The following is a 23067-nucleotide window of genomic DNA, read 5'->3' as shown; positions in this document are numbered from 1 at the left end:
TGTCTCCCGGGGAAGTTGGCCCTGGATGCAGGCCCTTGGCAGTGGCGGGCTGCGCAGTCTCCTGGGAAGGTGTGGGCAGTGACCTGCGCTTGCTCACAGGACCCCTGGTGGCAATGGTGGCAGTGGTAGGAGCTGCATCCACCTCTGGGGTCCAAGATAGCAGCTGCGGCTCATGCCCACCCCTACAGCTCATGTAGGCAGTGCCCTGCTGTCTGTGAGCACACGGAGAAAGAAGCTCCTATAGCAGGCCCACCCCTCTCCTCACGCACCCCCCAACAATGGTCCCCTGCCTCTGTGGCGGGCCCAGGCTTCTTTCTGGACTCCCTCAGCTGTGGCACGCTAACCCCCTCAGGCTGCCTTCATGCAGCCAACCCCAGTCCTCTCCCTGGGGTCTGACCTCTGAAGCCGAAGCCTCAGCACCCAGCCCCTACCTGCCCCAGCAAGCAGACAAGCATCTCAAGAGGGGGAGTTCTGGTCGGCACCGATCCCCTGTGCAGGATTCTCTCTGCTTTGCCCTCTGCACCCCTGTTGCTGTGCTCTTCTCTGTGGCTCTGAAGCTCCCCGCCCCCACCCTATCCACGCCAGTGAGGGGGCTTCCTAGTGTGTGAAAACTTTTCCTCCTTCACAGCTCCCTGCCAGAGGCACAGTTCCTGTCCCGATTCCTTTGTCTCTCTTTTTTTCTTTTCTTTTTTCTTTGCCCTGCCCAGTTACATGGAGATTTTCTTGTGTTTTGGAAGTCTGAGGTCTTCTGCCAGCATTCAGTAGATGTTTTGTGGGAGTCGTTCCGCATGTAGATGCGTTTTTGATGTATCGGTGGGGAAAAGGTGAGCTCTGCATCTTACTCTTCCGCTGTCTTGATGATTCTCGAGATGATAATCTCTGAGAATTGCAATGATCCCTATGATCTAGAAACTTTCGGCTATATTACTAGCACACAAAAACCTGTATAGAAGAGTGCAGAGCTAAACCACTGACAGTAAAGAGTTTGAAAACACTCTGTGGGAGAGAATGGGACATGGCCTCCAATTGTGCAGTAAAATACTTGCCATGTCTTTCATTTGATAAAACACATAAAGAAAACTCAAGAGAAAATATGCTTCAGGCAACTTCCTTTCAAACTCCACTTTTCCCATAGCACACATGGTGCCACCACTTCCGGTTTAAGGTGGCTGCTCTTGTGGAGTGGACTATGGCAACTCAGGATGTCACTCCAGGAAGCCAGTCAGACGAGAGCAATGCTTTGGACATGCCATCAGCTTATGACGTAAGGGATTATGTGTTGCAGAGACCCAGACAGGTGGCCAACAGTGAGGCTTTTAGTTCTGAGGAAGTGCTTTCTATTTCTTGCTCTTTGGAAGTGGATCCAGCCATGTGGCTGACACGGCCTTGGTGCTCCAGGCTGGTGTCAGGCCTGAGACTCTGATGGGGGAGAGCCAAGTTCAGGACATTGGACCACCATAGACCTCCCAGCCCCACATAATATCAATCGGCAAGAACTCACCCAGAGACCTCCATCTCAATGCTAAGACCCAGCTCCGCCCAACAACCAGCAAATTCCAGTGCTGGATGCCCCATGCCAATCAACTACAAGACAGGAACATAACCCCACTCATTAGCAGAGATGCTGCCTAAAATCATACTAAGTTCACAAACACCCCAAAACACACCACCAGATGCAGCCCTGCCCACCAGAAAGACAAGATCCAGCCCCACCCACCAGAACACAGGCACCAGTCCCCTCCAACAGGAAGCCTACACAAGTCACTCAACCAACCTCACCCACTGGGGGCAGACAGCAAAAACAATGGAACAACGAACCTGCAGCCTGTGAAATGGGACCCCAAACACACTAAGTTAAACAAAATGAGAAGACACAGAAATATGCAGCAGATGAAGGAGCAAGGTAAAAACCCACTAGATCAAACAAATGAAGAGGAAATAGGGAGTCTACCTGCAAAAGAATTCAGAGTAATGATAATAAAGATGATCCAAAACCTTGGAAATAGAATGGAGAAAATACAAAAAAAGTTTAACAAGGACCTAGAAGAACTAGACAGCAAACAAACAATGATGAACAACACAACAAATGAAATTTTAAAACCTCTAGAAGGAATAAATAGAAGAATAACTGAGGCAGAAGAATGGATAAGTGACCTGGAAGATAAAATAATGGAAATAACTACTGAAGAGCAGAATAAGGAAAAAAGAATGAAAAGAATTGAGGACAGACTCTGAGATCTCTGGGACAACATTAAACACACCAACATTCAAATTGTAGGGGTCTCAGAAGAAGAGAAATAGAAAGGATCTGATAAAATATTTGAAGAGATTATATTTGAAAACTTCCCTAATATAGGAAAGGAAATAGTCAAGTCTAGGAAGCGCAGAGAGTGCCATACAGGATAAATCCAAGGAGGAACATGCCAAGACAAATATTAAACAAACTATCAAAAATTAAATACAAAGAAAAAATATTAAAAGCAGCAAGGGAAAAGCAACAAATAACATACAAGGGAATTCCCCACAAGGTTATCAGCTGATGTTTCAGCAGAAACTCTGCAAGCCAGAAGGGACTGGCAGTACATATTTAAAGTGATGAAAGGGAAGAACCTACAACCAAGATTACTCTACTGAGAAGGATCTCACTCAGATTCGACAGAGAAATTAAAACCTTTACAGACAAGCAAAAGTTAAGAGAATTCAGCACCAACAGCTTTACAGCACCAACAGCTTTACAACACCACCAGCTTTTTACAGCACCACCAGTTTTACAACAAACGCTAAAGGAACTTCTCTAGGCAGGAAACACAAGAAAAGGAAAAGACTTACAAAAACAAACCCAAAACAATTAACAAAATGTTAATAGGAACATACATATCGATAATTACCTTAAATGTAAATGGATTAAATGCTCCAACCAAAAGACACAGACTGGCTGAATGGATACAAAAACAAGACCCACATATATGCTGTTTACAAGAGACCAACTTCAGACCTAGGTACACATACAGACTGAAAGTGATGGGATGGAAAAAGATATTCCTTGCAAATGAAAATCAGAAGAAAGCTGGAGTAGCAATTCTCATATCAGACAAAATAGACTTTAAAACAAAGGCTCTTACAAGACACAAAGAAGGACACTACATAATGATCAAGGGATCAATCCAAGAAGAAGATATAATAATTGTAAATACTTATGCACCCAACATAGGAGCACCTCAATACATAAGGCAAATGCTAACAGCCATAAAAGGTGAAGTTGACAGTAACACAATCATAGTAGGGGACTTTAACACCCCACTTTCACCAATGGATAGATCATCCAAAATGAAAATAAATGAGGAAACACAAGCTTTAAATGATACATTAAACAAGATGACTTAACTGATATTTATAGGACATTCCATCCAAAAACAACAGAATACACTTTCTTCTCAAGTGCTAATGGAACATTCTCCAGGATAGATCATATCTTGGGCCACAAATCAAGCCTTAGTAAATATAAGAAAATTGGGGGCTTCCCTGGTGGCGCAGTGGTTGAGAATATGCCTGCCAATGCAGGAGACACGGGTTCGAGCCCTGGTCTGGGAAGATCCCACATGCCACAGAGCAACTAGCCCCGTGAGCCACAATTACTGAGCCTGCGCGTCTGGAGCCTGTGCTCCACAACAGAGAAGCTGCAACAGTGAGAGGCCCGTGCACTGTGATGAAGAGTGGCCCCCGCTTGCCGCAACAAGAGGAAGCCCTTGCACAGAAACGAAGAGCCAACACAGCCATAAATAAATAAATAAATAAATAAATTAAAAAAAAAAAGAAAATTGTGTCAAGTATCTTTTCTGATCACAATGCTACGAGACTAGATATCAATTACAGGAAAAAAAACTGTAAAAATTACAAACACATGGAGGCAAAACAATACACTAATTAGTAACCAAGAGATCACTGAAGATATCAAAGAGAAAATCAAAAAATTCCTAGAAACAAATGACAATGAAAACATAACAACCCAAAACCTATGGGTAGCAGCAAAAGCAGTTCTAAGAGGGAATTTCATACCAATATAATCCTACCTCAAGAAGCAAAAAAAACCTCAAATAAACAACCTAAACTTACACCTAAAGCAATTAGAGAAAGAAGAGCAAAAACACCTCAAAGTTAGCAGACAGAAAGAAATCGTAAAGATCAGACCAGAAATAAATGAAAAAGAAATGAAGAAAACAATAGCAGAGATGAATAAATCTAAAAGCTGATTCTTTCAGAAGATAAACAAAATTGATAAACCATTAGCCAGACTCATTAAGAAAAAAAGGAAGAAGACTCAAAACAACAGAATTAGAAATGAAAAAGGACAAGTAACAACTGACACTGCAGAAATACAAAGGATCATGAGAGATTACTACAAGCAACTATATGCCAATAAAATGCACAACCTGGAAGAAATGGACAAATTGTTAGAAAAGCACAACCTTCTGAGACTGAATTAGGAAGAAATAAAAAATATAAACAGAACAATCACAAGCACTGAAATTAAGGCTGTGATTAAAAATCTTCCAACAAACAAAAGCCCAGGACCAGATGGCTTCACAGGTGAATTCTATCAAACATTTAGAGAAAAGCTAACACCTATCCTTCTCAAACTCTTCCAAAATATCGTAGAGGGAGTAACTCTCCCAAACTCATTCTGCGAGGCCACCGTCACCTTGAAACCAAAACCAGACAAAGATGTCACAAAAAAGAAAACTACAGGCCAATATCACTGAGGAACATAGATGCAAAAGTCCTCAACAAAATACTAGCAAACAGAATCCAACAGCACATTAAAAGATCATATACAATGATCAAGTGGGGTTTATCCCAGGAAGGTAAGGATTCTTCAACATATGCAAATCAATCAATGTGATACACCATATTAAAAAACTGAAGGATGAGAACCATATGATACTCTCAATAGATGTAGAAAAATCTTTTGACAAAATTCCACACCCATTTATGATAAACACTCTCCAGAAAGTAGGCATAGAGGGAACCTATCTCAACATATTAAAGGCCATATATGACAAACCCACAGACAACATTGTTCTCAATGGTGAAAAACTGAAAACATTTCCTCTAAGATCAGGAACGAGACAAAGTTGTCTACTCTTACCACTATTATTCAACATAGTTTTGGAAGTTTTAGCCACAGCATTCAGAGAAGAAAAAGAAATAAAAGGAATCCAAATTAGAAAGGAAGACGTAAAACTGTCACTGTTTACAAATGGCATGACACTATACATAGAGAATCCTAAAGATGCTACCAGAAAACTGCTAGAGCTAATCAATGAATTTGGTAAAGAAGCAGGATACAAAATTAATGCACAGAAAACTCTTGCACTCCTACATACTAATGAGGAAATATCTGAAAGAGAAATTAAGAAAACACTCCCATTTACCATGGCAACAGAAAGAATAATGTACCTAGGAATAAACCTACCTAAGGAGACAAAAGACCTGTATGCAGAAAACTATAGGACAGTGATGAAAGCAATTAAATATGAAACAAACAGATGGAGAGATATACCATGTTCTTGGATTGAAAGAATCAACATTGTGAAAATGACTATACTACCCAAAGCTTCAATGTAATCCCTTTAAAATTACCAATGGCATTTTTCACAGAACTAGAACAAAAAATTGCACAATTTGTATGGAAACACAAAAGACCTTGAATAGCAAAAACAATCTTGTGAAAGAAAAACAGAGCTGGAGAAATCAGGCTCCTGGTCTTCAGCCTATACTACAAAGCTACAGTAATCGAGACAGTATGGTACTGGCACAAAAACAGAAATATAGATCAATGTAACAGGATAGAAAGCCCAGAGATAAACCCAGGCACATATGGTCACCTTATTTTTAATAAAGGAGACAAGAATATACAATGGAGAAAAGACAGCCTCTTCAATAAGTGGTGCTGGTAGAACGGGACAGCTACATGTAAAAGAATGAAATTAGAACGTGAAGAGATATGGGAACATATGTATATGTATAACTAATTCACTTTGTTATAAAGCAGAAACTAACACACCATTTTAAAGCAATTTTACTCCAATAAAGATGTAAAAAAAGAACACTTCCTAACACCATACAAAAAAATATACTCTAAATGGATTAAAGACCTAAATTTAAGGCTGGACAGTATACAACTCTTAGAGGAAAACATAGGCAAAACACTCTATGACATAAATCACAGCAAGATCCTTTTTGACCCACCTCCTAGAGGAATGGAAATAAAAATAAAAATAAATGAGTGGGACCTAATGAAACTTAAAACACTTTAGCACAGCAAAGGAAACCATAAACAAGACGAAAAGACAACCCTCAGAATGGGAGAAAATATTTGCAAATGAAGCAACTGACAAAGGATTCATCTCCAAAATATACAAGCAGCTCATGCAGCTCAATATCAAAAAAGCAAACAACCCGGTCCAAACATGGGCAGAAGACCTAAATAGACATTTCTCCAAAGAAAATATACAGTTTGCCAACAAACACATGAAAGGATGCTCAACATCACTAATTATTGGAGAAATGCAAATCAAAACTAGTGAGTTATCACCTCACACCAGTCAGAATGGCTATCATCAAAAAATCTACAAAGAATAAATGCTGGAGAGGGTGTGGAGAAATGGGAACTCTCTTCGCTGTTGGTGGGAATGTAAATTGATACAGCCATTATGGAGAACTGTATGGAGTTTCCTTAAAAAACTAAAAATAGAACTACCATATGACCCAGTAATCCCATTACTGGGCATATACCCTGAGAAAACCATAATTCAAAAAGAGTCATGTACCAAAATGTTCATTGCAGCTCTATTTACAATAGCCAGGACACAGAAGCAACCTAAGTGTCCATTCGACAGATGAATGGATAAAGAAGATGTGGCACATGTATGCAATGGAATTTTACTCAGCCATAAAAAGAAACAAAATTGAGTTATTTGTAGTGAGGTGGATGGACCTAGAGTCTGTCATACAGAGTGAAGTAAGTCAGAAAGAGAAAAACAACTACCGTGTGCTAACGCATATATAGGGAATCAAAAAAAAATGGTTCTGATGAACCTAGGGGCAGGGCAGGAATAAAGATGCAGATGTAGAGAACGGACTTGAGGACACGGGGGGGGGAAGGGTAAACTGGGACGAAGTGAGAGAGTGGCATGGACATATATACACTACCAAATGTAAAATAGATAGCTAGTGGGAAGCAGCTGCATAGCACAGGGAGATCAGCTCGGTGCTTTGTGACCACCTAGAGGGGTGGGATAGGGAGGGTGGGCGGGAGATGGATGATGGGAGGATATGGGGATATATGTATACATATAGCTGATTCAGTTTGTTATACAGCAGAAACTAACACAACATTGTAAAGCAATTTATACTCCAATGAAGATGTTAAAAAAAAAAAGAAAACTCAAGAGACCCTCAACAGTCTCTACAATTGCCAGCTTTACCTTTCTACTGTGATTCTAGTTGTTTTCATCTGTTATCAAATGACATTCACACAGAGGGAATGAATGATCTCATTCTCACCCACCGAAGGTTTTATCAGGCATAGCAGGTTTAGCTCATTGCAAGGCCTCAACACTGTAGCACTGCCAGCAGGTGAAAGTCATCTAAATCTCACCCAGATTGAGAATAATGATAAAGACCATGGACTTTAAAGAAGGAGCATATTTCAGTTTAAAATGCTAAGTTAAGGTAACAGCAATGAATGAGAACAATCAGTTCAGTATTAACCCTGGACTAATGCAGCTGTCTTCTGTCCAGTCTCCCTGCTTCAAGTTTCTTTAATCAGTCCATTCTATGTATATTTCTAGGTAAATATAATACTGTGTCTTAATGATCAGCATATGATTGTTTCCCTCACTAGACCATGTTTCTTGAGTGCTGGAGCAATACTTTATTCATCTTCAAATGCCAGCATCAGGCATATGGTAAACAGTTAATAGATACAAAATGAACAAAATCCTAATCACAATACATAAACGTTCATATCCTCAACTCCTCTATTTTCACAGGTGAGAAAATTGAGACCATGAAGACTTCTCAAATACCTAGAGAGTTGTTTTGTTTGAATTTTTATTTTTTTAATATATAAATATAGTATCTTCTTACAAAGTTCATGTTTTTCAAAATGTAAAATAATCATTTAATTTTCTGAATTTTGATTTTATTTTAGTTTGATTTGTTGAATGGATAGCTCTGGTAGGTTTTCAACCACTAAAATGTTATGTGAGCCCTCTCTCTCAGCAATGTTTTTGAGTCCAAGACTAAAGTCTACCATAGCTACCAAAAACAAAATTATGCATCTACAGAATTCTAACATGACTTTAGGAGAAATCACCATAAACCTAACTGCACTTAAAGCCACACATATGTTTTAATTTATTTGGACCAATTTAACAACGATTATTTATATTGATTTTATATATTATTTTATTATTTATATCTATGATTTAACTCTAATACTAATACAATAACATGAAAAGCCAAATGTTACTGATTTACCTGCGAGGCTGATAAAACCCAGGACAGAACCCCTGTTTTCATCACTCTCTGTGTTTGGTCCCTGTGAATTTCTTTTACTCTCTTATGGTCTCAGCTACTAACATAAGAGTATGTTTGCTGTTTCTTATCCAGCGTTTCTAGACATTTGCAGCAGGAGGGTTTCTCCGATGTAAAATCTGTCATAATGTAGTAAGTGGACGTACAGGTTTCCCCCACTATCTAAAAGTAGAGGGTTCCTGTGAAACCTTTCGAAAGCTGAAAAAATGCAAAGTGAAGAAGCAGTTACCTTAGGACACATCCTGCTAACGGATGCACAAAATAAATCAAGAAAAAGCACTGACGCTCACAGACACATTTCAAAGCTATGGTGGCTTGATGCTGAGATGCTACCTGCAGTTCCCAGGAAAGGAGTTTGGCAGTGGCTCTCTTGCTGCTTGGGGTGTGTGCTGTCTCCATAATGACTCACTGCAACAAAACAAACCCTAAACCCTATTTTCACTTTCACCTGCCTCATAAAAGTAAGATTTTTTTGGTTAGTGAAAACAGGTACCAATGTCAGTCTTTCATTAAGTGAAGTTGTGTAAAGGAAACCTTTGAAAACTGGGAAATGGCTTCCCGGAAATGGCTTAGGAAACCTCTTTCCTAAGAAGAAATGAATTTTCCATCTCCTTATTTTTCTCGTCTTTCTTTTGTTGAGGTATTTAAAAACGCACACAGTGCTCTAAGATTAACAGCATCAGAGAATGAATGGATAATACCATAATGACAAATGATCTTTGCTGTTGACAAGGTAGACGAGAATCACAAAAAAACAAAATCAGTACATTTCTTTCTCCATTGAACTGAAGAAAACATTAAGCTCTATTAATAGCCTTTGATTCTGTCTTGAGAAAATCACCAGCATCCTTAAGCTGAGGCGAGTTGAGAACATCCATTTGGCAGAGCCCCATCCAGTCCATTACCCTTCTCCAATCAAGGAGAGTTACAGTAAAAGCATTTTTATTAGATTCTCTTGTCATCCTTGAAGGAGAAAGAAGAAACTTGGAAGCTGATGTCAAAATATGCTTCTACACTTAGAAAATCCTTTCTGGTGAAGAGATTAAGAGAATTACCCTAAAATCTGGAGACCACTGTTAAGGAAATATTTGGATCCCAATCACGCCACTGCGTGAACTTTGGCAAACCACTCCATAATTTTAAGACCTCAGTTATTTCATCTGTTAGCTGAGGAAAATGGCTGAGGGAAATAGGGAAATGCCCTACAGCTATGATTTAGTATGGTTCTATCAAGGACATATTATGGAGACAATCAAAGGATTAATATTCAGAAATGGCATGTTATCATGGAATAAATCTAAATGTGAACACTGACAGATTCATTGATTCATTCACCTCATGCCTATGTTCTAGCCATACAGGCGTGTATGGAAATATATAATATTTTTTAAAATAACAATAACCTATACCTTGTCAAACTGCTTATTGACAGTAAATAACAGGTATATACTTCAAATAGATATAGAAAACCTAAGAGTGCATTAACATCTAACTCTAGACCTGACAGAAGGACCCTAGAGGCCTGGATTCACACACAAGTCATCTCTATATTTGAACAGTTTCATTAAAACCACTTGTAAGGCATACTGATTAACAGTATGTTTGAAGTTCTAGAATGTAACCCTCTACCATTCACTCAGTAAGTCACTGTTAAGGAATTTGATTAACAAATTCCTTAGTAATAAATTCGTTAGTAATAAATCAGAGAGATAAAGACAAATAATGTATGGTATCACTTATATATGGAATCTTAAAAAAAAAAAAAAAGAAAGAAAGAAAGTCAAACTCATAGAAACAGAAAGTAGAAAAGTGGTTGCCAGGGGCTAGAAAGTGAGGGAAGTAGGTTGATAAAAGGGCACAAAGTTTCAACTGTAAGATGAATAAGGTCTGAAGATCTAATGTACAATATTGGGGACTATAGTTGATAACACTGTATTGTATAATTGAAATTTGCTAAGAGAATAGAACTTAAATGTTTTCAAAAAAAGAAATTTGATTAAAATGTGGCAGGTTGACATCATGTGCCTCCCCATGTGATGCTGTGAGAAGGAAACTTCTCTCAGGTAATATTCCTGACAAAAATGCACTGCCTGAATCCAATCATGTGGAAACAGCAGATAAACCCAAATTTACAGATACTCTACAACATTATTGAACTATCCTCTCTTAAAAGGTCAAGGTTATAAAGAGCTAAGGAGTCATTTGATGTTAAAGGAGAATAAAGAGATATGATATCTAAATGCAATGTGTGATCTTGGCTTGGTTCTTGGACTGGTTAAACAATTGCTATGATAGACATTGATAGAACTGTTGTCAAAATTTGGATATGGACTGTGGATTAATCATTAATATCATATCAGTGTTAAGTGTCCTGATCTTTACAATTGGTTTGTCTTTATAAGAAACAACAACAAAAAAAGTCCTTAAAGGGACATTTTAAGAAAGTAAAACTGAGGTATTTAGGGGTTTATACATAATAAGAATAGGTATATATAAAGAGAAAATGATTGGGAGAATATGGCAATCATGGTAATAGTGAATCTAGATATCTGGGAGTTCTTCTACTATTATAGCAACTTCTTTACAAGTTTTAAATTATGTCAAATAAATGGATAAGAAAATAACTGAATGTCTATTAACCAGTCAAGGATCTGGGAATATAAAAATGTTTCAGGCAGACATGGGGCCCACCTTCATGACTGTAGAGGAGAAACAAATTTTTAAAAAGTAAAATATACTATAATTACAAATTGTGGTAGGTGCTATGAAGAAAACCCACAGTACTTAAACAAGAAATAATAGAAACAGATGGAAGGTGGGAAGCAGTGGGAACCAACAATATAAAAGTCAGGGAGGTGAAAATCTCCCAGAGATCTCCATCTCAACACCAACACCCAGCTTCACGCAACGACCAGCAAGCTACAGTGCTGGACACCCTATGGCAAACAACTAGCAAGACAGGAACACAACCACACCCATTAGCAGAGAGGCTGCCTAAAATCATAATAAGGCCACAGACACCCCAAAACACACCACCAGATGTGGACCTGACACGAGAAAGACAAAATTCAAGCTCATCCACCAGACCACAGGCACTAGTCCCCTCCACCAGGAAGCCTACACACACACTGAACCAACTTTAGCCACTGGGGACAGACATCAAAAACAATGGGAACTACAAACATGCAGCCTGCAAAAAGAAGACCCCAAACACAGTAAGATAAGCAAAATGAGAAGACAGAAAAACATACAGCAGATGAAGGAGCAAGATAAAAACCCACTAGACTGAACAAATGAAGAGGAAATAGGCAGTCTACCTGAAAAAGAATTCAGAATAATGATAGTAAAGATGATCCAAAATCTTGGAAATAGAATAGAGAAAATGCAAGAAACATTTAACAAGGGCCTAGAAGAACTAAAGAGGAAACAAGCAATGATGAACAATACAATAATGAAATTAAAAATACTCTAGAAGGGATAAGTAGCAGAATAACTGAGGCAGAAGAACGGATAAGTGACCTGGAAGATAAAATAGTGGAAATAACTACCGCAGAGCAGAATAAAGAAAACAGAATGAAAAGAACGAAGGACAGTTTCAGAGACCGCTGGGACAACAATAAACACACCAACATTAGAATTATAGGGTTCCCAGAAGAAGAAGAGAAAAAGAGAGGGACTGAGAAAATATCTGAAGAGATTATAGTTGAAAACTTCCCTAATATGGGAAAGGAAATACTTAATCAAGTCCAGGAAACACAGAGAGTCCCATACAGGATAAATCCAAGGAGAAACATGACAAGACACATATTAATCAAACTGTCAAAAACTAAACACAAAGAAAACATACTAAAAGCAGCAAGGGAAAAACAAAAAATAATACACAAGGGAATCCCCATAAGGTTAACAGCTGATCTTTCAGCAGAAACTCTGAAAGCCAGAAGGGACTGGCAGGACATATTTAAAGTGATGAAGGAGAAAAACCTACAACAAAGATTACTCTACCCAGCAAGGATCTCATTCATATTTGATGGAGAAATTAAAACCTTTACAGACAAGCAAAAGCTGAGAGAGTTCAGCACCACCAAACCATCTTTACAACAAATGCTAAAGGAACTTCTCTAGGCAAGAAACACAAGAGAAGGAAAAGACCTACAATAACAAACCCGAAACAATTAAGAAAATGGGAATAGGAACATAATATCGATAATTACCTTAAATGTAAATGGATTAAATGCTCCCACCAAAAGACACAGATTGGCTGAATGGATACAAAAACAAGACCCATATATATGCTGTCTACAAGAGACCCACTTCAGATCTAGGGACACATACAGACTGAAACTGAGGGGATGGAAAAAGATATTCCATGCAAATGGAAACCAAAAGAAAGCTGGAGTAGCAATTCTCATATGAGACAAAATAGACTTCAAAATAAAGACTATCACAAGAGACAAAGGACACTACATAATGATCAAGGGATTGATCCAAGAAGAAGATATAAGAATTGTAAATATTTAGGTACCCAACATAGGACCACCTCAGTTCATAAGGCAAATACTAACAGCCATAAAAGGGGAAATTGACAGTAACACATTCATAGTAGGGGACTTTAACACCCCACTTTCACCAATGGAGAGATCATCCAAAATGAAAATGAATAAGGAAACACAAGCTTTAAATGATACATTAAACAAGATGGACTTAATTGATATTTATAGAACATTCCATCCAAAAACAACAGAATACACATTTTCTCAAGTGCTCATTGAACATTCTCCAGGATAGATCATATCTTGGGTCACCAATCAAGCCTTGGTAAATTTTAAAAAATTGAAATTGATTAAGTATCTTTTCCGGCCACAACGCTATGAGACTAGATATCAATTATAGGAAAAGATCTGTAAAAAATACAAACACATGGAGGCTAAACAATACACTACTTAATAACAAAGTGATCACTGAAGAAATCAAAGAGGAATTCAAAGAATACCTAGAAAAAAATGACAATCGAGACACGATGACACAAAACCTATCGGAAGCAGCAAAAGCAGTTTTAACAGGGAAGTTTATAGCAATACAAACCTACCTTAAGAAACAGGAAACATCTCGAATAAACAACCTAACCTTGCACCTAAAGCAATAAGAGAAAGAAGAACAAAAAACACCCAAAGTTAGCAGAAGGAAAGAAATCATAAAGATCAGATCAGAAATAAATGAAAAAGAAATGAAGGAAATGATAGCAAATATCAATAAAACTAAAAGCTGGTTCTTTAAGAAGATAAACAAAATTGATAAACAATTAGCCAGACTCATCAAGAAAAAAAGGGAGAAGACTCAAATCAATAGAATTAGAAATGAAAAAGGACAAGTAACAACTGACACTGCAGAAATACAAAAGATCATGAGAGATTACTACAAGCAACTCTATGTCAATAAAATGGACAACCTAGCAGAAATGGACAAATTCTTAGAAAGGCACAACCTGCCAAGACTGAATCAGGAAGAAATAGAAAATATGAACAGACCAATCACAAGCACTGAAATTGAAACTGTGATTAAAAATCTTCCAACAAACAAAAGCCCAGGACCGGATGGCTTCACAGGCAAATTCTATCAAACATTTAGAGAAGAGCTAACACCTATCCTTCTCAAACTCTTCCAAAACATAGCAGAGGGAAGAACACTCCCAAAATCATTCTACAAGGCCACCATCACCCTGATACCAAAACCAGACAAGGATGTAACAAAGAAAGAAAACTACAGGCCAATATCACTGATGAACATAGATGCTAAAATCCTCAACAAAATACTAGCAAACAGAATCCAACAGCACATTGAAGGGATCATACACAATGACCAAGTGGGTTTTTTTCCAGGAATGCAAGGATTCTTCAATATATGCAAATCAATCAACATGATACACCATATTAACAAATTGAAGGAGAAAAACCATATGATCATCTCAATAAATGCAGAGAAAGCTTTCAACAAAATTCAACACCCATTTATGATAAAAACCCTGCAGAAAGTAGGCATAGAGGGAACTTTCCTCAACATAATAAAGGCCATATATGACAAACTCACAGCCAACATCGTCCTCAATGGTGAAAAACTGAAACCATTTCCACTAAGATCAGGAACAAGACAAGGTTGCCCACTCTCACCACTCTTATTCAACATAGTTTTGGAAGTTTTAGCCACAGCAATCAGAGAAGAAAAGGAAACAAAAGGAATCCAAATCGGAAAAGAAGAAGTAAAGCTGTCACTGTTTGCAGATGACATGATACTATACATAGAGAATCCTAAAGATGCTACCAGAAAACTACTAGAGCTAATCAATGAATTTGGTAAAGTAGCAGGATACAAAATCTCTGGCATTCCTATACACTAATGATGAAAAATCTGAAAGTGAAATCAAGAAAACACTTCCATTTACCACTGCAACAAAAAGAATAAAATATCTAGGAATAAACCTACGTAAGGAGACAAAAGACCTGTATGCAGAAAACTATAAGATACTGATGAAAGAAATTAAAGATGATACAGACAGATGGAGAGATATACCACGTTCTTGGATTGGAAGAATCAACATTGTGAAAATGACTATACTACCTAAAGCAATCTACAGATTCAATGCAATCCGTATCCAACTACCACTGGCATTTTTCACAGAACTAGAAAAAAAAATTTCACAATTTGTATGGAAACACAAAAGACCCCGAATAGCCAAAGCAATATTGAGAACGAAAAACGGAGCTGGAGGAATCAGGCTCCCTGACTTCAGACTATACTACAAAGCTACAGTCATCAAGACAGTATGGTACTGGCACAAAAACAGAAAGATAGATCCATGGAACAGGATAGAAAGCCCAGAGATAAACCCACGCACATATGGTCACCTTATCTTTGATAAAGGAGGCACGAATGTACAGTGGAGAAAGGACAGCCTCTTCAATAAGTGGTGCTGGGAAAACTGGACAGGTACATGTAAAAGTATGAGATTAGATCACTCCCTAACACCATACACAAAAATAAGCTCAAAATGGATTAAAGACTTAAATGTAAGGCCAGAAACCATCAAACTCTTAGAGGAAAACATAGGCAGAACACTCTATGACATAAATCACAGCAAGATCCTTTCTGACCCACCTCCTAGAGTAATGGAAATGAAAACAAAAATAAACAAATGGGACCTAATGAAACTTAAAAGCTTTTGCACAACAAAGGAAACCATAAACAAGACCAAAAGACCATCCTCAGAATGGGAGAAAATATTTGCAAGTGAAGCAACTGACAAAGGATTAATCTCCAAAATTTACAAGCAGCTCATGCAGCTCAATATCAAATAAATAAACAACCCAATCCGAAAATGGGTAGAAGACCTAAATAGAAATTTCTACAAAGAAGATATACAGACTGCCAACAAACACATGAAAGGATGCTCAACATCATTAATCATTAGAGAAATGCAAATCAAAACTACAATGAGATATCATCTCACACCGGTCAGAATGGCCATCATCAAAAAATCTAGGAACAATAAATGCTGGACAGGGTGTGGAGAAAAGGGAACACTCTTGCACTGCTGATGGGAATGTGAATTGGTACAGCCACTATGGAGAACAGTATGGAGTTTCCTTAAGAAACTACAAATAGAACTACCATATGACCCAGTAATCCCATTACTGGGCATATACCCTGAGAAAACCATAATTCAAAAAGAGTCATGTACCAAAATGTTCATTGCAGCTCTATTTACAATAGCCAGGACACGGAAGTAACCTAAGTGTCCATCGACAGATGAATGGATAAAGAAGATGTGTCACATATATACAATGGAATATTATTCAGACATAAAAAGAAACCAAACTGAGTTATTTGTAGTGAGGTGGATGGACCTAGAGTCTGTCATACAGAGTGAAGTAAGTCAGAAAGAGAAAGACAAATACCGTATGCTAAAACATATATATGGAATCTAAGAAAAAAAATGTCATGAAGAACCTAGGGGTAAGACGGGAATAAAGTCACAGACCTACTAGAGAATGGACTTGAGGATATGGGGAGGGGGAAGGGTAAGCTGTGACAAAGTGAGAGAGTGGCATGGACATATATACACTACCAAACGTAAAATAGATAGTTAGTGGGAAGCAGCTGCATAGCACAGGGAGATCAACTCAGTGCTTTGTGACCACCTAAAGGGGTGGGATAGGGAGGGTGGGAGGGAGGGAGACACAAGAGGGAAGAGATATGGGAACATATGTATATGTATAACTGATTCACTTTGTTATAAAGCAGAAACTAACACACCATTGTAAAGCAATTATACTCCAATAAAGATGTAAAAAATAAAAATTAATAAATTAAAAAAATTAAAAAATAAAAAAGTCAGGGAATATCTTTCTGAGAAAGTGACATACATGAACAGACACATGAAAACCTCAGGAAAAGCAACAAAGTCATATGGGATGGTATGTGTTAAGGTCATGAAGTGGGTCTCCGGTTTTTAATCAGTGTCTAAATTTACAAGGAAACACAGGGGAAACAAAAAGTACGGCAGCAGGGAGCCAAAGCTGCAGGAGTACAAAATCTGAATAGCCTATGTATTATCTTGGACATATGGACATGCGTCAAACAAAATATTGATAATACCTCTGTAGACATCTAGAAAATAGCCACAGTGAGGAAAAAGCCCGTACTTCTCATCTGAGTGAAAGAGTTAGAATAATCACAAGGCGAAGAAGTGATAAGTTATAGACTAACAGGGTCGCTTGCTGCAGCCTCACACTAGTCGATATGCTTTACCATGAAAAAGGTGGAAAAGCTTTTTGGTCCCACACTGATTTGTGTTGACAACTAAAGAGTAATCACTTCCCAGAGTCATCTTTGAATGGGAAGGACAGGTGAGCTGGGCAAGCTGAAATTTCCTCCAAACGCATATGTAAGTGGTCCATGAGGAGATGGATATCCCTTTGATGGTACCTGAATTTCATAATATTTCAGTTAAGAATTGCAGCTGTGCAATGAATTTAAATTTGGAATTATATCACATATGTAATTGACAGAAGATTTGAAATACCATCTGTTATCATATTTAAACTTCAGAAATCTTCTTTAGAAATGTTCCTTTTCTCAAGGAAAGATTCTTTAATACAAATTTAGTAGAATAAAATATGAGGTGTTCCAACAGGCTGCCAGCATCATTTTTGTCCTAAAATACAACATCTGAATTTGCAAATTGTCCCAGCATTTCATTACTAAATGTTCCTAAACTCATGAAAAGTCCTTTCAACACCAATCAATAGAGCAATGAAAAAAGAGGAATTTCTCTCTGCATTCTTGTTTTTTACCTTTAAATAAGTGAATTCAATTCTAACATTTACTCATTTCTCCATATCTTTCATTTACCCTCATTGTCTATTTTCCTAAATTTCCACATGAGTTAAAGTCTCAGCTCTGCCTATTTCTATATTAGCAGAAGGAGAAGGCTGACTAGGATGTATACTTATGAAAAGTTAAACAAATCTCAACTTTACCTAGTATCCTTCTTAAATGAAAATCAGTATTGCATGAATCTATACAGTTGCATACTCCTTGCTTATGATGATCAAATGCTCCTAGGCTTTATCTGTTCAACTTGCCTTCTCCCTCATTGTTTGATGATGTTGATGATGATGATGATGAAATATTAAGTCTTTAATGTATGTCAATATTTTACAGGCATTTCTTCATCTACTCCTTACAACCATTTGAGCATTACAATCTATACAATAGGAAACTAAAGCCTAGCAAAATCAAGTTATTTGTCTAAGGTCATTCACTCATTTAGTTACTATGTAGTGAGCCCTATCATATAAGTGGTGGGGCAACCTATTCACCTTTTAGTTGTAACTGGAAATCTAACTAATCTAATCAGTCTATATTTAGGAATGGATAAAGAATATGGGTGTGTATATATATATATATATATATATACATATTCAAAGGTATGTATGTGTGTGTATATATAAACATTCAAAGATACAATATTTTATACCTATACTGACTAATGGTTAAAGTAATTATCCATATGTTAAGAAAAATCAAGTAGGAAATGTTTGGGTAAGTTTGTCCCTCAATCACCATAATCCCTTGACTTCTTTTCATCTGTTATTTGTTTTCCCTCCCTCCTTTGCTTCCTCCCTCCCTCTACCCTTCTCTCCCTCCCTTCCTTCCTTGCATTTATTCAGCTGTATCCTGCTTTCTTCCCCAAAAGATTTATAGCATACCTATCTGTCATATAACAGACATTAAATAAACTCCTTGCTTTTGTTTCTTAATAAGTTGTTTTCATCAGTGCATGTGGTCAATCTATGCTCTCTAAACCAGTGGTCCCCAGCCTTTATGGCCCCAGGAACCGGTTTCGTGGAAGACAATTTTCCCATGGACTTGGTGCGGGGGGGATGGTTTCGGGATGATTCAAGTGCATTACATTTATTGTGCACTTTATTTCTATTATTATTACATTGTAATATATAATGAAATAATTATACAACTCACCATAATGCAGAATCCGTGGGAGACCTGAGCTTGTTTTCACTTGACACTCACTGATAGGGTTTTGATGAGTTTGCAAGCAATTGATTTATTATGGTCTCTGTGCGGCCAAACCTCTCTGCTAATGATAATCTGTATTTGCAGCCACTCCCCAGTGCTAGCATCACTGCCCCAGCTCCACCTCAGATCATCAGGCATTAGATTCTCATAAAGAGCAGCAACCTAGATCCCTCGCATGTGCAGTTCACAGTAGGGTTCATGCTCCTATGAGAATCTAATGCCACCACTGATCTGAGAGAACGTGAAGCTCAGGCAGTAATGCCAGTGATGGGGAGAGGCTGTAAATACAGATGAAGCTTCGTGTGCTTGCCTGCCACTCACCTCCTGCTGTGCAGCCGACTTCCTAACAGGCCAAGGACAGGTACTGGTCCATGGCCCAGGGGTTGGGGACCCCTGCTCTAAACATTCATCACAGAAATAAACACTGTAAGGTTAAGGAGTGCTCCCTTTCACATCTGCCTATCCAGCAATAATATTTTTATCATATACATTGTCCAGGTCACCTTATTTTTATTTCTTCATTTTCCATCAAAGACATTTCTGTTGCTCAGCATGTAGTCTAAGTAGATGTATGAATTGACTTCATTTTAGCTACATTGTCTTTACTGTAACCCCCTTAATGCAGTGCACCAGACCAAGTGTACACACCTCCTAATAGCTGCACTTAGCAATATTGTGCATTGGCTCACAAAGAGCAAAAGTTCATTGTGTATTCTGATCCCACTTTACCATGTTAGTCTTTGGAAAGGGCTTCCCATCCTCATGTGGACAGTTTTAGGAAGACTAAGTAACCTTACTGTTGCTGTTCAAGCACAGTCTCTGCTTTTTTCTGTTAAGAGGACGGGCTTCATCAATCCAACATGACGAAAGGCATTCAGCATCATGTTGCAGCCACTGAACTGTAGTCTGATAATTAATCTGCTTCTATTTTTGTGGTATTTTATTAGATGTCAGAACTCATTGATGTAATTCACTGTCTGGAAATTAAATTAAAACAGGAAGCTTACTTGTTTTTTTTAATCCATCTCTGTACTTGAGTAATATTTTTGTGGTTTAAGTATAATATATGTGAAGACTACATATATATGAACCATGAGAAAGGGACATATGAGAATTATTTTGATCATTTGAGGGCATTTTTATTCTTAAATATTATTTCCTTTTAATATTTCATACTATTCACATTTCAGAGTTGTCTTTCACATAAATGCAGAATTATTGCCCAAAGTCTTAATGGCTTTTTAGAACTATCACATACTCTGACACATCTTGCTTCTGTAATATGCTCACATGCCTCATGACACCTGTAGATGTCTTATATGATACTTGTACTTCACGTATTTTTACCATTGAAACACATACATAATACACATTTATGTCTGCTCACTAGAAATATTTGAATGAGAATTCTTTTGATCCTCAGGGCAACCCTATGAAGGAAGTAGTATTGTTACCCTTATTTGGCAATAAAGAAAATGAGGTTCAGGGAAGTTCCCCTAGGTCACCTAAGTTGTATGACCAAGATCTGAAGATAGAGTCTATACTCTTAATTACACAGTGCTTTAGAGTTTACCAACTTATTTTATGCCTTTTTTGTCACCTCTGTATTGTCATGAGGTCAATAAAAAGGATTGTAAGTAGTATCATCATTATTTTATAGCTTTGAAACTGAACCTCAGAGAGGCTATGTGTCTTGTCCAAGGTCACACAGTAATAAATAGTCAAGGTTCAAACTCAAGGCTTCTGACTTTAACTCCTTTCACTATATCATGCTGCCTTTATTGTTCACATAAATCAATCAAATTGCTATTTCACACCATGAAGGAATAACAACTATTAGTACATCATTTATATAGATTCATTTTTCTCCATGCCCAGACTAAAGCAAGTCTATCTGGTTCATTGTTTTTAAAAAATATACTCATAGACATACATCAGAGCATATCTGGTAAGTTTGAGGACTTGGGGGTTGATCAAGGAAGAGGCAGAGCCATGAGACGCAGTAACACACAACGTGCTTTATTGGACAGCATGAGAGTTGCTTAAGAGGGGAAGTTCCTCCCAACTACAGACCTTCCAGAGACAGCAGCACCGGCCACCACTCAGAAGGGGAATAGGGCAAGGGACCTCATGGGGCAGGAGAAACTGGAGAGGGGATTTATGTGTCTAGATGATGTTGCTCAGCACCAAGGGGCAGAGTCTCTGGGTCAGAGAACTCCAAAGGGCAAGAGAGTTGGAGGTCTCTCATAGCTAGAGTCTGTCTTACCTATAGTTAGTAGATGTTAGGTGCAGTTTCATGGGTATGTAAAGTAGGCAGGCTCTAAATGGCTAAAAATATGCTTATTGGGGATATATTTAAAGCAACTGAGCTTCCATCATGTGAGCAAAACAAGAAGATACCACATCTGAACTAGGAAGCTGGCTCTCCCTACCAGACACTGAATTTGCCAGTGCCTTGATCTTGGACCTTCCAGCCTCCAGAATGAGACATCAGTTTTTTTTCCTGCCTTTGGACTTGAACTGAAATATCAGCTCTCCTGGGTCTCCAACCTGCCGAGTAGATTGTGGGACTTCTCAGCCTTCATAACTTGCTGTAGCACTGAGCACTGAGCCCCCTGAGGTGAGAAAGGATTGTGTGGCACTGATATGGTTTGAGGATCACCTACAAGGCTCCCCTGTCCCAATATATTTATCCTCAGGATCCCTTCCAGGATGCCACATTACAGTTGACTGTCCTGTCTTCTTGGGCTTCTCTTGGCTGTGAGAGTTTCTCAGGCTTTCCTTGTTTTTGAAGATCTTGACATTTTGGAAGAGTACTGGTCAGAAGGAGCTCAAGATGGCAGAGTAGAAGGACCTGGGCACATCCCTTCTTACAGAAACACCAAAACTGCAACTAAACAACCATCAACAGAAAAACACTGGAACCTACCAAAAAAGATACCCTACATCCAAAGACAAAGAAGAAGCCACAAGGAGATGGTAGGAGAGGCGCAATCACGATAAAAGCAAATCCTATACCCACTAGGCGGGCAACCCACGGACTGGAGAGCAATTGTACCACAGAGGCCCTCCCACAGGAGAGAAAGTCCTGAGCCCTGTCAGGCTTCCCATTCTGGGGGTCTAGCAACGGGAGGAGGAGCCCCCAGAGAATCTGGCTTTGAAAGCCAGCAGGGTTTAATCACAGGAAATCCATGGGACTGGGGGAAACAGAGACTCTACTCTTGGAGGGCGCACACAAGGTCCTGTGTGCACTAAAACCCAGGGGGAAGAAAAGCAGTGACCCCATAAGAGACTGGGCCAGACCTACCTGCTAGCATTGGAGGGTCTCCTGCAGAGGCAGTGGGTGGCTGTGGCTCACTGTGGGGACAAAGACACTGGCAGCAGCATTTCTGGGGAGTATTCATTGGCATGAGCCCTCCCAGAAGCTACCATTAGCCCCACCCAACAGCCTGTAGGCGCCAGTGCTGGGACACCTCAGGCCAAACAACCAACAAGGAGGGAACACAGCCCCACCCATCAGCTGACAGTCTGCTTAAAGTTTTCTTGAGCATGGCCCTGCCCATCAGTGGATCAGACAAGACCCACCTCCACCCACCAGTGGAGTCCCTCCCAGCCTTATCCACCCAAGGGCAGACAGCAGAAGCAAGAAGTACAACCCTGCAACCTGCGGAACTAAAACCACAATCACAGAAAGTTAGACAAAATGAAATGGCAAAGGAATAAGTCCCAGAGGAGGGAACAAGATGAAACCCCAGAAGAACAACTAAGTGAAGTCTAGATAGGCAACCTACCAGAAAAAGAACTCAGAATAACGATAGTGAAGATGAGCCAAGATCTCTGAAAAAGAATGGAGACAAGGATCGAGAAGATGCA

The 23067-nt window shown here is 38.7% G+C and overlaps 1 protein-coding gene across 10 annotated transcripts in view; it reads right to left on the bottom strand.

Annotated features, from left to right (window-relative positions):
• The window catches only part of TMEM117 (transmembrane protein 117), a 572067-nt gene that overhangs the window by 392394 nt on the left and 156606 nt on the right, over nt 1-23067 (bottom strand). The window lies entirely within an intron of this gene.

This window comes from Pseudorca crassidens, chromosome 11 (genome assembly GCF_039906515.1).
Source record: "Pseudorca crassidens isolate mPseCra1 chromosome 11, mPseCra1.hap1, whole genome shotgun sequence".
In the NCBI taxonomy this organism is placed as follows: Eukaryota; Metazoa; Chordata; class Mammalia; order Artiodactyla; family Delphinidae; genus Pseudorca; species Pseudorca crassidens.
Note: the sequence above shows the minus strand (reverse complement) of the source record. Positions and strands in the feature narration are given on the sequence as shown.